General features: G+C 41.7%; 1 protein-coding gene across 1 annotated transcript in view; it reads left to right on the plus strand.

Moving 5' to 3' along the window:
* The first annotated feature begins 1,295 nt into the window (after nucleotides 1-1,295).
* The window catches only part of GHR (growth hormone receptor), a 302,533-nt gene continuing 290,261 nt past the window's right edge, over nucleotides 1,296-13,567 (plus strand). Inside the window, exon 1 of the mRNA XM_012433845.2 lies at nucleotides 1,296-1,362. The gene's annotated coding sequence lies outside the window, so the exon portion shown is untranslated. The remainder of the gene's footprint in view (nucleotides 1,363-13,567) is intronic.

The following is a 13,567-nucleotide window of genomic DNA, read 5'->3' on the forward strand; positions in this document are numbered from 1 at the left end:
GTTTAAACATTTTTCTCTGGGTATAAACTTGACTCTGTGCCTGGAAGCTCTGTTAAAAAAAGAAAAAAAAGAAAATCTTTAGTAAACCAAAGCTGTTAGAAGCATATAGGTAAGTAACATTACAATTGACAGTCAGTAAATTGTGGAAAGATCGCATGACTAGCTATTCTTTCAGATCTGAGACAATCCGGAGCTGGACTTTTGTACTCTGCTCAGAAAAGCATGTAGTGACTCGAGGTTTGACGCTGTACAAAAATGACATACTTATGCACAACTTAACTTTCTGCAGCAGTTTTACAACTTCTTGTCTTGCTTTATTTTCCCAAGAATGGGATGAAGCAGGCAGGGCTTGCATTTGACAGATGCACTATGTCCAGGCTGCGGCAGAGTTAAAATCCTTTCCCTGGCTCAGGAACTTCAGGTTTGGGCCTGTGTCTGCTCTTCCTCCATCCCTGTCCTCTGGCGAATACCTCTCTGCTAACATGCTGAGTGTCCTTGGTAAATTACTTAATCTGTCTTCTAACCTCCATAATAAATCCCTTCGTAGTTTTAACTATCTTTTGACTGTGCCCCAGTGAGCGGAAGCTTGGAACTTGATTGCTGATGGAGAGGCAATATTTGGATGGCTAAACACGCTTTCCAAGCTATCATGCTGATCTTCTTCCCATTCCTGGAGATACTAACCTTTTTAAGTGTTAGTATCTAAGTGTTTCTTTGAGTCTATGGACTGCACTTAACGCTCCTGTGGGTCCTGCCTTCATTTGGGAATCGGGGCAGGCGGAGAGGAAGGAAGTGTATTGCAACTACCAATATTTTCCTCTAGGAGGAGCCGCGCAGCCCAGATGAGAGTGACACGCACCAACTCCAGCTCCTCTCGGGGAAGTCTTCATCCCAGCTCCTTGGAATGCTTGGCCCCGGCAGCACTCGCCCTTTCCGCAGTGGTTCTCGAACTGGCCTCCCTGAACGTCCGCTTCCCCTCGCTTCTGCAGCCTGGATCTGGGGGGCGGCGGGCCAGGCCCGGCGTGACCCCTGGTGAACGGTGGCCGCCTTTTTCCACCCCTGCACTCCCATCCTCCCTTCCCGTTTCACCCCGCCCCCTCTCTCCTCCCCAAGCCTGACAGCCCGCGAGCTGCCAAGCAGGGCGCAGCCATGGGAAGAGGAGGAGGTCTAGGGAGCGGCGGCGGCGGCGGCGGCAGCGGCGGCTGCTACGGTGGCGGTGGCGGCGGCGGCTGCTGCTGAGCCCGGGCGGCGGCGGGGACCCCGGGCAGGGGCCACGCGGGCCGGAGGCCCAGGCACCATCGGCCCCAGCGGCCCCATCGCAGACGCGAACCCGCGCTCTCTCTCCAGAGGCAAAGCTGAGAGGTACTGGAGTGGGGCTGCGGGAGTCGGGCTTTTATTTTTCTCCTGTTGTGTCAGGGGGCCTGAGAGTGAACCCTGAGACTCTAGCTGTTTATGAAAATGGGAGACACTGTCCGATATATTTACACGGATAATTTTTTATTCGGATGACTTGGGGGTTGACTGTGCTCCCCTCCTCTTTGCGAAGAAGCTGTTTTATGCTGGTGGGTTGTGGTAACTCAATCGTGTGTGTGTGTGTGTGTGTGTCTGGAAGTTGGTGGGGGCGGCAGGGAGTTGCGGGCGACAGACAAACCATCCCACTCTGGCGCCTGCTCCGGCCCGCAAGTAGGGTGCGTGGAGGGGTTTCCTCCGGAGACAGTTTTGTTAAAGTCATAAAAGTTTTGCGAGAGTGTTTCTGTTTGCCATCATCAGCCTGGCTGAGGCAGGAACTGCCGAGGCTGCTGCTGCTGCGCGGGGAAGGATCCCCGGCAGCGACTGGAGACAGTCGGAAGGTCGAGCTGTGCGCGTGGACACAGCACCCAGAGCGCGCAGCCTTTTGCGCGTTTATGCGGGCTGCAGCCGCGCATTGGCACGGTTGGAGCTGGGGTCAGTAGAGTCACGGCCACCAGTCCGCATGAACAGAGGTAAATGGAAATTGTGGCGAGCCGACCTCCTCCAGCCTCTGACACACTCGTGGTTGTAAAAGCAACCAGGTTCAAAGTTTTGACAGAACTGCCAGAGGCTGCGGGTCAGTGGGGTGGCCGCGTGTCTAGGGAGAGGGCGCTGGCGGCGCAGAGGGTGCAGGGTAGCGTCACCCACTTGCGAGTGCATGGAGAAGTCTATTTGGGGTGAGTGCTTTATATATAGCCCTGGGGAATACCTGCTAGGACCAAGCTTCGGGGGTTCGTGGTCTGGTGCGGACTGTGTGTCCTGAATGAGTGTACGTGTTCGCTGTGTGTATGCGCGCGAGTGTGCGCCCGAGGAGGCGTGTTGGCGCCTGAGCCAGTAGGGTGTGCAGGGTGGAAGAGGCCACAGAGGTGCCGCCTGCCTGTTTGTGCCGCCAGGAGACCTTGGAAGGGACAGAGAAAGGTAATGGGAGGCCAAAGTGTTGGGAAGTCCGAGGAGTTTCTGCATAGGATTAAGTACTGAGTGCTTTAAAATAACTAAATGCATTGGGCCGAGGGCTGGAAGTGAGGATTTGGAAAGTTCTCAGGAGAACTGCCTGGGAGAGTTTGCAGGGGGTGGGGGGAGTGTTGGGGGGAGGGTGTCTAAGAGATGTGTAATATGTGTGAGTACAGAACTTCGGAGACAGAGACAGGTTGGAGCTATGAGTTTGAGATTTTTCAGGGTGCTGCTGTCCACAGTCCAGGGACTGGCTGGTTTCAGAGGTGTTCAGGCTCCCAGGTGTGTGTGCCTGAGAAGACACTTGTTTTTTCTTGCAGACATGGGATATTGTGGTAGCCCAGGCTCTGTTTCCTGAGCAACTGGTGTTCCAGGCTAGGTTCCACCTGCATCACCCTCTAAGTCCCTTTTTCTGGTGATAAATGTTGAAACATTTCCAGAAATTAAAATGCTGGATAGAAACAAAACTGCTGCAGCAGACAGTATTGTTGGTTCCATTTATTCAGTGATTGGGAGCTCTTTTTTCTTTTGAGAAAAGCAAAGCTCGTTGTTCCTAGATTAGATTTCAAAGGGTCTCCAGTTATTTACAGTTTCCCTTCAGGGGACTTTGGATGGAGCTGGAAGGATGTGTTTTGTCTTAGAGATCTTTGAAAGATATCATGTGTAGCTTAAAGGGTTGTCCCATCTCTCATCATCTTGTTCTACCTTTATAAACTTTATTTTGCATTAATTTAAGGAAAGTTAGTGAGTCAACATTTAGCTTTATTTTTATTGGAGTAAATATATCACAGTGAAATTATAGTTATGGTCTCCTGAAGGCCATGGAATGCCAACACTTACTTAATGGGCAAAGGTGTAAAATGAAAGTCTATAAATGCAATGACAAAGTGACAACACGAGTGCATTCTTTTTTCAAACTGAGTATAAATGTGCTCACAAATATTTGTTCTGGCCAGGGTTTGGGCCCATGTTTTTTATTATTAGTTTTTAAAAAGCAGACTCCACATCATAAACCACTTAAAATGGATACTAGAAGCCTCCTCTATGCTATCTCTGGCGCCTGCTTAAACAGATGTTTACAGTGCTTGGTAACCTATGGGATTGTCATGTTGAGTGTCTTGTTAGCTCAGGACATAATGTTTATAGCATAATATAATAAATGGAACCACTGTTGCAGCCTGCTTCTTCCAAGTGTATGAAGCAAATCTTGCAGTGTGGAAACAAATCTTGCAGTTGGTCCAACTTGGCTAGCCTTTTTTGGCTACTAGTAAGCATTGTTAATGTAAAGATAAATGTGAGTGATGCAGTGAGAAAGTGGGACAGTAAATTGTTTAGCTTAGTAAAAAAAAGCATGAGTTATGTTTTTTAAATCTGCTATCCTGAAGATTCTACTTCTCAGGTCGTACCACTGGTAAATTGTACAACTATGGGAACTTGGTTTGCTTTTAAAGAACAATTTTTAAAAAAACATATCAATAATGAAAATAACTTATATTTCTTAATGTGTTTACATGTGTCCATACAAGCCAATACTTTTTCTTCTTTTAAAAAAAAAACCTATAATTTCTGTGGTAAATGATTTAAATATTATGAGCATTCAAATCACCTAATCAGCTTTTCAATCTTCAATTGATATGAATCGAAGTTTGGTAAGACTGAAGTCATCCCTCAGCCAACTGTGTAAACAAGACAGTACAGAATGTCTTTCTGGCAAGTTATTTTTTTCAACCTGGAAAAATAATGTAAATAATATGTCCCATAAAATAATTACTTAGGATAATAATCTCTTTAGAGGATTATCTGGCACATGAACCTCCGTCTGTGAAAATGGGCTAGTCCATCTCTTCTTGGAAATAATCAGTTGGAAATCTCCCTTTTTCATTACCCAGTCCATTCTAGGAGAGATTCGTTTGTAGAAAGTTCTGCCTTATACTGAATCAACATTTTCTTCCATCCACTTGCCTATCCTTCAGGAGCTGACCACAATGAATCTAATCTCTCTTTCCTTTGTTTACCATACTTGAAAACAAACATTATGCTCCTTGCTGAAGCCTCTTTTGCATACTCTTGCAGCAGTTTCTTACCCACTGTAGGGTTCCACTCTCCTCTGCCTTGAACCATATGCCCTTGATTCTACATTCTCATTGTATTAGTCTGGTCTCACGCTGCTAATAAAGACATTTGTGAGACTGTGTAATTTATAAAGAAAGAGGTTTAATGGACTCCCAGTCCCACATGGCTGGGGAGGCCTCACAATCATGGTGGAAGGTGAAGGAGGAGCAAAGGCATGTCTTAAGTGGCAGCAAGCAAGAAAGTGTGTGCAGGGGAACTGTCCTTTATAGAACCATCAGATCTCCTGAGACTTAATCACTATCATGAGAACAATATGGGAAAAACTCGCCCCCCTGATTCAATTAACTCCTGCTGGGTCTCTCCCACCACATGTGGGGATTATGGGAGCTACAATTGAAGATGACATTTGGGTGAAGACAGAGCCAAACCATATCATTTCACCACTAGCCCCTCCCAAATCTCATGTCCTCATATTTCAAAACCACTCATGTCTTCCCAACAGTCTCCCAAAGTCTTAACTCATTTCAGCACTAACTCAAAAGTCCACAGTCCAAAGTCTCACCTGAGACAAGGAAAGTCTCTTCTGCCTATGAGCCTGTAAAATCAAAAGCAAGCTAGTTACTTTCTAGATACAATGGAGGTACAGGCATTGTGCAAATATGCCCATTCCTAATGGGCGAAATTGGCCAAAACAAGGGGCTACAGGTGCAAGTCCAAAGTCTATTAGAGCAGTCATTAAACCTTAAAGTTCCAGAATGATCTTCTTTGATTTCATGTCTCACATCCAGTTCACACTGATGCAAAAGGTGGGCTCCCATGATCTTGCACAGCTCCACCCTGTGGCTTTGCAGGGTACGGCCCTGCTCCTGGCTGTTTATATGGCTGGTGTTAACTGTGGCTTTTCCAGGCACATGGTTCTAGCTGTCAGTGGATCTACCATTCTGTAGGCTGGGGGATGGTGGCCCTTTTCTCACAGCTCTACTAGGCAGTGGGGACTCTGTGTGGCAGAACCAACCCCACATTTCTTTTCCATACTGCCCCAGTGGGGGTTCTTTATGAGGGCTCTGCTCCTGCAGCACACCTCTGCCTGGACATCTAGGCATTTCCATACATCCTCTGAAATCTACGTGGATGTTCTCAAACCTTAATTCTTATCTTCTGTGCACCAACAGGACCAACACCACAGGGAAGCTGCCAAGGCTTGGGTGTTGCACCTTCTGAAGCCATAGCCTGAGCTATACCTTGGCCCCTTTTAGACAGACATGGCTGGAGGGGCTGAGACACAGGGGACCAAACCCCTAGGCTGTACCTAGCAGGCCCAGGAAACCATTTATCCCTCCTAGCCCTTCAGGCCTGTGATAGGAGGGGCTTTCATGAAGACCTCTGCCATGTTCTGGAGACATTTTCCCCATTCTCTTGGTGACTAACATTTGACTTCTCATTACTTATGCAAATTTCTGCAGCAGTCTTGAATTTCTCTCCAGAAAATGAGTTTTTTTCTTTTTTATGGCATCATCAGGCTGCAAATTTTCCAAACTTTTATGCTCTTTTCACCTCTTGAATGCTTTGCTGCTCAGAAACTTCTTCTGCCAGCTACCCTAAATCATCTCTCAAGTTTAAAGTTCCACAGGTCTCTAGGGCAGGGGCGAAATGCCACCAGTCTCTTTGATAAAGCATAACAGTTACCTTTGCTCCAGTATCCAACAAGTTCCTCATCTCCATCTGAGACCACATTGCCTGGACTTTATCATCCTTATTACTATCAGCATTTTGGTCAAAGCCATTCAACAAGTCTCTAGGAAGTTCCAAAGTTTCCCACATGTTCCTGTTTTCTGAGCCCTCCAAGTCTCTAGAAAGTTGCAAACTTTCCCATATTTTTCTGTCTTCTTTTGAGTCCTTCAAAGTGTTCAAACCTCTGACTGTTTCCCAGTTCTAAAGTTGCTTTCACATTTTTGGGTAACTTTAGAGCAGCACCCAACTCTACCATTCACTGTATTAGTCCATTCTCATGCTGCTAATAAAGACATACCCAGGACTGGGTAATTTATAAAGAAAATTAGGTTTACTGGACTCACAGTTCTACATGGCTGGGGAGGCCTCTCAATCATGGTAGAAGGTGAAGGAAGAAAAAAGCCACAGGGTGGAGCTGTGCCACTCTTACATGGCAGCAGACAAGAAAGCATGTGCAAGGGAACTACCTTTTATAAAACCATCAGATCTCATGAGACTTAATCACTATCACAAGAACAACATGGGAAAAACTCACCCTCATGATTCAATTACCTCCCACTGGGTTCCTCCCATGACACATAGGGATTATGGAAGCTACAATTCAAGATGAGATTTGGGTGGGGACATGTCCAAACCATGTCACTGACTATCCCTCCTAATGTGTGTTTTCTAAACCAAAGATTTAGAATTCATGGTTCTGGACATTCTATATCTATTTAGACTGTTTAATATTAATGAAATTCTTTAGCCATTTTATTACACTGTTGACTAATTTCATACCTATAAACAAGATAACAACTTGTTCTTTCTGGATTATTAATTATCCATAGTCAAAGCATTTTGATAATATCTTCTAAACAATTTTTCATGCCTGAATATACTATAAATTTATGGAAAGTATAATACTGTGCAGGTAAATAAAATTCTATATGCAGTGCAAATAGTGCCTTAATTTCTCCCTATCAAGGAATATCAATCCAAAAATACTGGAAGTAGAATGTTCCAAAGATAAACAAGTTGAAGCTACATGTTATAGAGGGGTAGGGACTATGATGTATTTTTTTCATAGGCCTCATTGTGTCTGCTTCCACGAGCATGAGTCAGTATTAGCCATCAGGCATTTATTAAAGGCTTGTTCTGCTGAAGTTCCAGAGAATATGCCATCTGGCCCTAAATGAAGTGAAAGTACATCAAATAGAAATACTTCCTTGGGCAACTGGGATTTAAGATGTACATGCAGGACATGACTAAGTCAACCATCTTCTCTTTTCTCAGGAGGTGTGGCTACCAATGCCATAGGGAAGTCTAAAGTGTTCACACTTCATAAGCAGGTGCATTGATGCCCCATGTCCTGTGGTGTGTCTGGACAAAGGCCCTGTTACTCCTAGCTTACCAAGTCTTAGCTCCCTTGGAGAAAGAAAGCAAATCTGGCTTATCCAGAGGAGAGGCCTGAACTGTGCATTGGACACCTACCTGGTGTAGTTGATTTTTTTATGTGTCTGTCTTGGGCTTCCAACTAAATTGTGAATTCCCTTTGCGCCCAGCCGACACTCTGCCACAGCAGTGTCTTCCTGCGTGCACGTACACACACACACACACGTGCACACAACATTTATAGTGGATAGTGAAGACAATGTCACTTTTTCAGCAAGTGTGAATGTGAAACACATGACCACTTTTCTTGGTTTAGTGGGGTGGGAGGATGGGAAAGACAAACCAATCTGTGACATAAACTGATCTCTGAGCCTACCGAAAGCCCTTTGAGAGACCTTTGGTCAAGACAAGGGGATAATGACAGTCTTGTGCACCTAGATAAAATTGTCCATGCTATTCCCTTGTGTGTGTGTGTGTTGTGTGTGTGTGTATGTGTGTGTGTAATTCCTCACTTTATCCCCAGCATTATGGTCTCAATTCATATACATTTGCTTTTTCGTTTTACTCTATTCTGATATAAAGGGAAGAAATAATCAATGATTCAGTTCCTTTTTTTAAATTTCAAAAATTTATTTCACTATTCCCTACCTCCTGGTCCTCACCATCCCCGTAAAATTACAGCAGACCCATTGGTAAGTACTTGGATGTGCAATTTTCAAACTAAAGGTTTACTTTGATGTAAGAAACATCTAAGTTAGGATGATATAATATGAAATAATAGTGAATTAGATGTCAAGAAACCTGAGTTCCCTCCAACCTCTGCCTTTAATGGGGCTTCGTATTTTTTGCAAACTGTTTAACCTTCCTGGGCTTCATATTTCTTATTGTTAAAAACAAACAAGCAAAAAGGAGGAATAAACAAAATTACCCCTTAGAATCCTCTTCAGGGCTATGGTTTGAATCCATTTAATTATCAAATTTCTGTCTTCTTTTAAATGTAAGCATCAAGAAAGTGTTTGCCTATTTTATTCTCTCATCATTAACTTTGTAATCAATTAAATACAACTGATAAAAAATTTTATCACAACCTGCTTTCATTGTAAAACAATGCAACTCATCACTATTCAATGCAAAGTCTTTCTGAAAGTGTTTTTTTCTTTTGCTGTTGTTTTTGCTTTGTGCTGAAGAAAATTCGGTAAAGAGTAGGAGATTCTTAAAAGAAGGATGGAAAAGTCCTTGTTTAGTCTTAACTTCTTTCTTCAGTGCTTCTTCCTACCTTTTTATATAGGCAAATAATGCCTTAGGTCAAGCACTAATTTTACTTAGTAATAATTCATAAGAAGTTAGTGATTTTGTCAGAAATTGCTGGGCTGCATGATTTTAATTAGCATCTGAACTTACTTTCAAATACTCTATTCCAAAAATCAGCGGATAATTTCTTCTACAGAGTCTTTAAAACTTCCAGATGTTTTTACTGCTTTGATTAGAGCTTTTTTGTTGTTGTTGATGAGACCAGCAAGTTTTCTTTAGGCTACTATTATATTCCCAATGAATTACATTACTTAGGTTGTGAGTTTGTTTAAAGATAAATCTATCTGCAGCTGGCTGACTTCTAAGTAAAAAGTGTATCCTAGGGAAGAAGTACACGTCACAGGGATTCAGTACAGGTGTAGAGAATTCCTTGATAGAGGATTGGAACACATCAAGAGTTTGCAAATTGAAAAGGGACTTTTAAGTACTTATCCATGGTGGACAACCTGTGTCCTAGGGAAGAAGCACATTTCACAGGCATTCAGGTGTAGAGAATTCCCTGATAGAGGGTTGGAACACATCAAGAGTTTGCAAATTGAAAAGGGAATTTTAAGTACTTATCCATGGTGGACAACCCATGTCCTAGGGAAGAAGCATATTTTACAGTGACTCAGCACAGGTGTAGAGAATTCCCTGACAGCGAACTGGAACACATCAAGATTTTGCAAATTGAACAGGTACTTTTATGTACTTATCCATGGTTGACAACCTACTGTGCTAGACATTTGCTGTAGTAACTCCTTGATTTTTTCCTCAGTTGTTTATAAAATGAAACATTTGAAGTAGCCTATTGAAAACTCTTAAAAGAGGCATCTCCTCTTTTAGAATATAGTATATTAAAGATATGATAAAGTCCTTGGTCCAAAGAAATCCTTATTCTTTTCTTGCTTTAAAAAATGTACTTTATTGTATTAATCATTATATCTATCTTTTAAAATTTGAGTTGCCATATCAACAAAAGTACAATGTGATCGTTACTAAATAGAGTCACATAGTTCTTTCCCCATGCTTACTGAAACAAAAGATGTGTAATTGAGGCTGTAAATGCTCATCTTGAATTTGATGATGGCTGGTGAGAAACCTTAGTCATTCAATTTTGATTGCCATTGCTCAGAAAGGCAACCTTTGTTCTTCGTCAGTATGATGGCACATGATCCTAATTCATCCTATCAGCTGCTTTTCTGCACACTTTCAAGCTATATGATTGTTATCTTAGAAAGCCTCAAGTTGGCCAAACTAGTAAAGACTGATCTGACAAAGCATATGTGAATGATGGATTGTGAAAAGAACCCTGAAGATAGAGCCTCTTCAGTGGGTTTTTCCCTAGGGGTAGAAGAATATACCAGAATCCCTGGGTAAGATGATGATAGATAAAGGAAAGGCATCATTTTTATACCCAGCAAATCAGAAAAATTAAGGAAAGAGAAGCAAGAATGAAAAAGAATGACTACTTTCATAGTACATTATAGAGACATTGTTCAGTAAATATTTTATAGGGGGCCTTAATAGGTAGTAAAACAGAGAGAAATATGGAAGCATTGTCAAGAAGTATGTGGATAATTTGAGGGCAAAGGGATGTGGATGGGATCAGGATCATAATGCAAATTTGCCATTATTCTCCTTAGATTAATGATGGCACACAAACTTCATGACCTGCTTTCCAAAGTATATGCTATTCACAGCCTTGGAAACATATAGAAGTTTTTAGTACTGGGTCAAGATGGATATATGTTTCACATTTTATCTAGGACTTTTAGTAGGACTTGGGAGACATATCCACTTTACCAGATCTTAGTATATGTATGGAGCATGACATTTTAATTATCTTTTCTTTTGTCCTATAAAGTTTAGTGTTCTATTTTTCTCAGTGCATATAGGGAGAGAATTATTTATATAATCTGAAAAGTACTCTGAAAATTACTTGGGAAAAGATGTTGAATAAATAAGTTTTGTTTTTAAATTAGCCTACAGGATGTAAGTCTGGGCAGGCTAGTGGTATTTTTGGTATCATTGTGAAAAATCAAAAGCAGAACATGTATTTATCAATCCATTAGTGTGTTCCCAGGAATGTGCTAGACACTAGGGAATACAAAAGTAGTAGAAAACATGACTCTTGACTTTAGGACCAAGCATTCAAGCTAGAAGGCAACACTATTAATGTACATTCATGGTGTGATTATGGAACAGTTGATGACTGTACAACTTAATAAAAAGTTCATTGCAGACTATAAATGCTATATTTATTTAGAGAGAAGGGAAATCTGTTTGGACTGAAGGATTTGAGGAGAGGCCTTCATGTGCAACATGGCTCCTGAGCCAGGACTAAGATTAGGTCTTTTTTTTTTTGAATTGGTTGAAGAGTTGGAGAGTCTCATACAAGGGGTTAGGAACTGAGGACAAGGAGGCACATCTTGAGCTCATATGGGTTACTGGTAACAGTGAGCAGGCAGAGAGTACCAGGCTGTGGATTTGTTATCCTTTGGAAGCTCTTCCCATTGCTTATTCTGGTCACTGCATATAGGCTCATGCCTTGGGTAGGGCTATTGGAGTGACCACCTTGAGCCTATTGCTTATTGAATAGTTGTAGCTTCTGTGTGGTATTTCAGCATATTTCTCTTTTCTGAACATTATGTAAATGCAATATTAAAACTTGTTTCTTAAACAATATTCCAAGAGACCTATTAAAGATGCCAGCAATATGACTTCCATTCAAGAACGTGATCCTGAATGGGCTTTACAATGGCAGAGTTGACCTGAGATTACCTCCTCTACTCCTGCTCTCAAGCCATATGCTGATACTGACAGTCCTGGCCCAATAGAGCCATAAGGCCTCATAGATCTTAAGATTGTCTACCAGTAGCTCTCAACTAAGGTACTGGCTTTCTGCTAGGGACATTGGGAAATACAGTTATTATAAGAACCGGAAAGAGTTGTAGGTTTTTGGTACCTGAAGTCATAAATGCTAAATTTCTGTGATGCCAGGGCAAGTCCTATATAAGAAAGAATTATGCCTCTTCAAATGCCAGTAGATCCCTACTGAAACATTTGAGTCTGATATCCTCACTTTATTTATGGGTGAGGAAAGGGGAGGCCCTGAGAAGTGACAAAACTTTCTTCTAGGATTAAACTTCACAGTGGCAGTGACAGATTTATAACTCAGTTCTTGTTGTAGCACCACAGTTCCTCCTATTAACATGGACTATAACTATGGAATAGCATGTTGTTTATCTGTCATTTTTATGGAAGGGTGATAGCTGTGTTAACTATCCGAATGAGTGGAATGTGAATTGAGACAACTGATACTTGACTAGCAGTTCTTTCCACTAGTAACACACACAGATTCACCTGTAAATTAGGGTTGGCAGATGCCTGTTGAGATGTGAACCACTACCAAAGCTTACAGATAGATTGATATTCTGGAAAGGGCATGGAGCAGGCTTTGGATTCACCTAAATCTGCTTGTCTGACTGGATTTGAATCCAACTCTTCTTATCTTTACTATCTTTGTGACTCTCAGCCAGTTAAACTTTTTGAGTTCTGTCCGCAAAAGCAGATGATGATTCTTATTTCACAAGAAATGAGTGAAAACAGTGCCTGGTACATATTGGGCACTGCAGAGATAGAGAATTCCCTACAGTTTCTTTCTGAGAGGCCCTGAGAGTGAAGACTTGAAACCTCCACTTGAGACCCTCTTGGTACCAATTGCTATTTTTTTCTCCTTCTTTCCCCAAACAACCAAACTAGGGCTTTAATGAGTCCCTGAATTGTTTATTTTGTTTGAACTGCTGAGATTTCCCTCCTTCAGAAGGGTCCTGGCTAGAGATCAGTTTCTTTTGACTTCTCTGTAATGTGCCTGCATTATTGTCATGTAGTAAAAATGGAAGATATATCTAGATGGTTACTAGCAGGTTATGAAACTTAGATTTTAAAGTCAATACTAAAAGCCATTCCTGGGTAGAGATATTTTTCAGAGAGATTTCTACCTTAGCAATGGGAGAGCCTCCTTTGATGAGGTGATACTTTTGGGAAGTTAATGGATAATACAATATAATTTATTTAAGTAAGCTTTTAATTTGGGATTAATTTCAGTTTTGCAGAAAAGTTGCAAAAATTGTAGAGGTCCTGTGTATTCCTCACCTAGTTTCCCATGTTAACATCCATAATCTGATATATTTGTCAAAAGTAAGAAACCAACATTAGTACAATACTATTAAGTAAAATCCAGATTTCATCCTAGTTTCCACTCATGTTTTTTCTGCTCCAGGATTCAATCCAGAAGAGTGCACTGCTTTTGATTTTATGATTTGTAATACTATACATATGCTTTTTTATTATTATTTGGGCCCTCTCATGTGTTAAACTAACTGCCCTTTCTAACCAGATAGCAAGTCCTATAAGGGAAAATATGATGTTGACTCTAACATCATGCTGGACACAAAGTATGTTCTTAAAACTAATTAAATTTATCACAGCAACAAGAAGAACAAAATTTTATTTAGTGAATGTATGTGTAGCTGAGTCTTCTTTGGTAAGCTAAGAGGTACTCATAAGAGTAGGATGACTTGGAAGAAATTTGATTTTGAACATGTGCCCTGAAAATTGGTGTGAAGCAGAACCA

This window comes from Aotus nancymaae, unplaced genomic scaffold (genome assembly GCF_030222135.1).
Source record: "Aotus nancymaae isolate 86718 unplaced genomic scaffold, 86718_ANA_hifiasm-v0.15.2.pri h1tg000014l, whole genome shotgun sequence".
Classification (NCBI taxonomy): Eukaryota; Metazoa; Chordata; class Mammalia; order Primates; family Aotidae; genus Aotus; species Aotus nancymaae.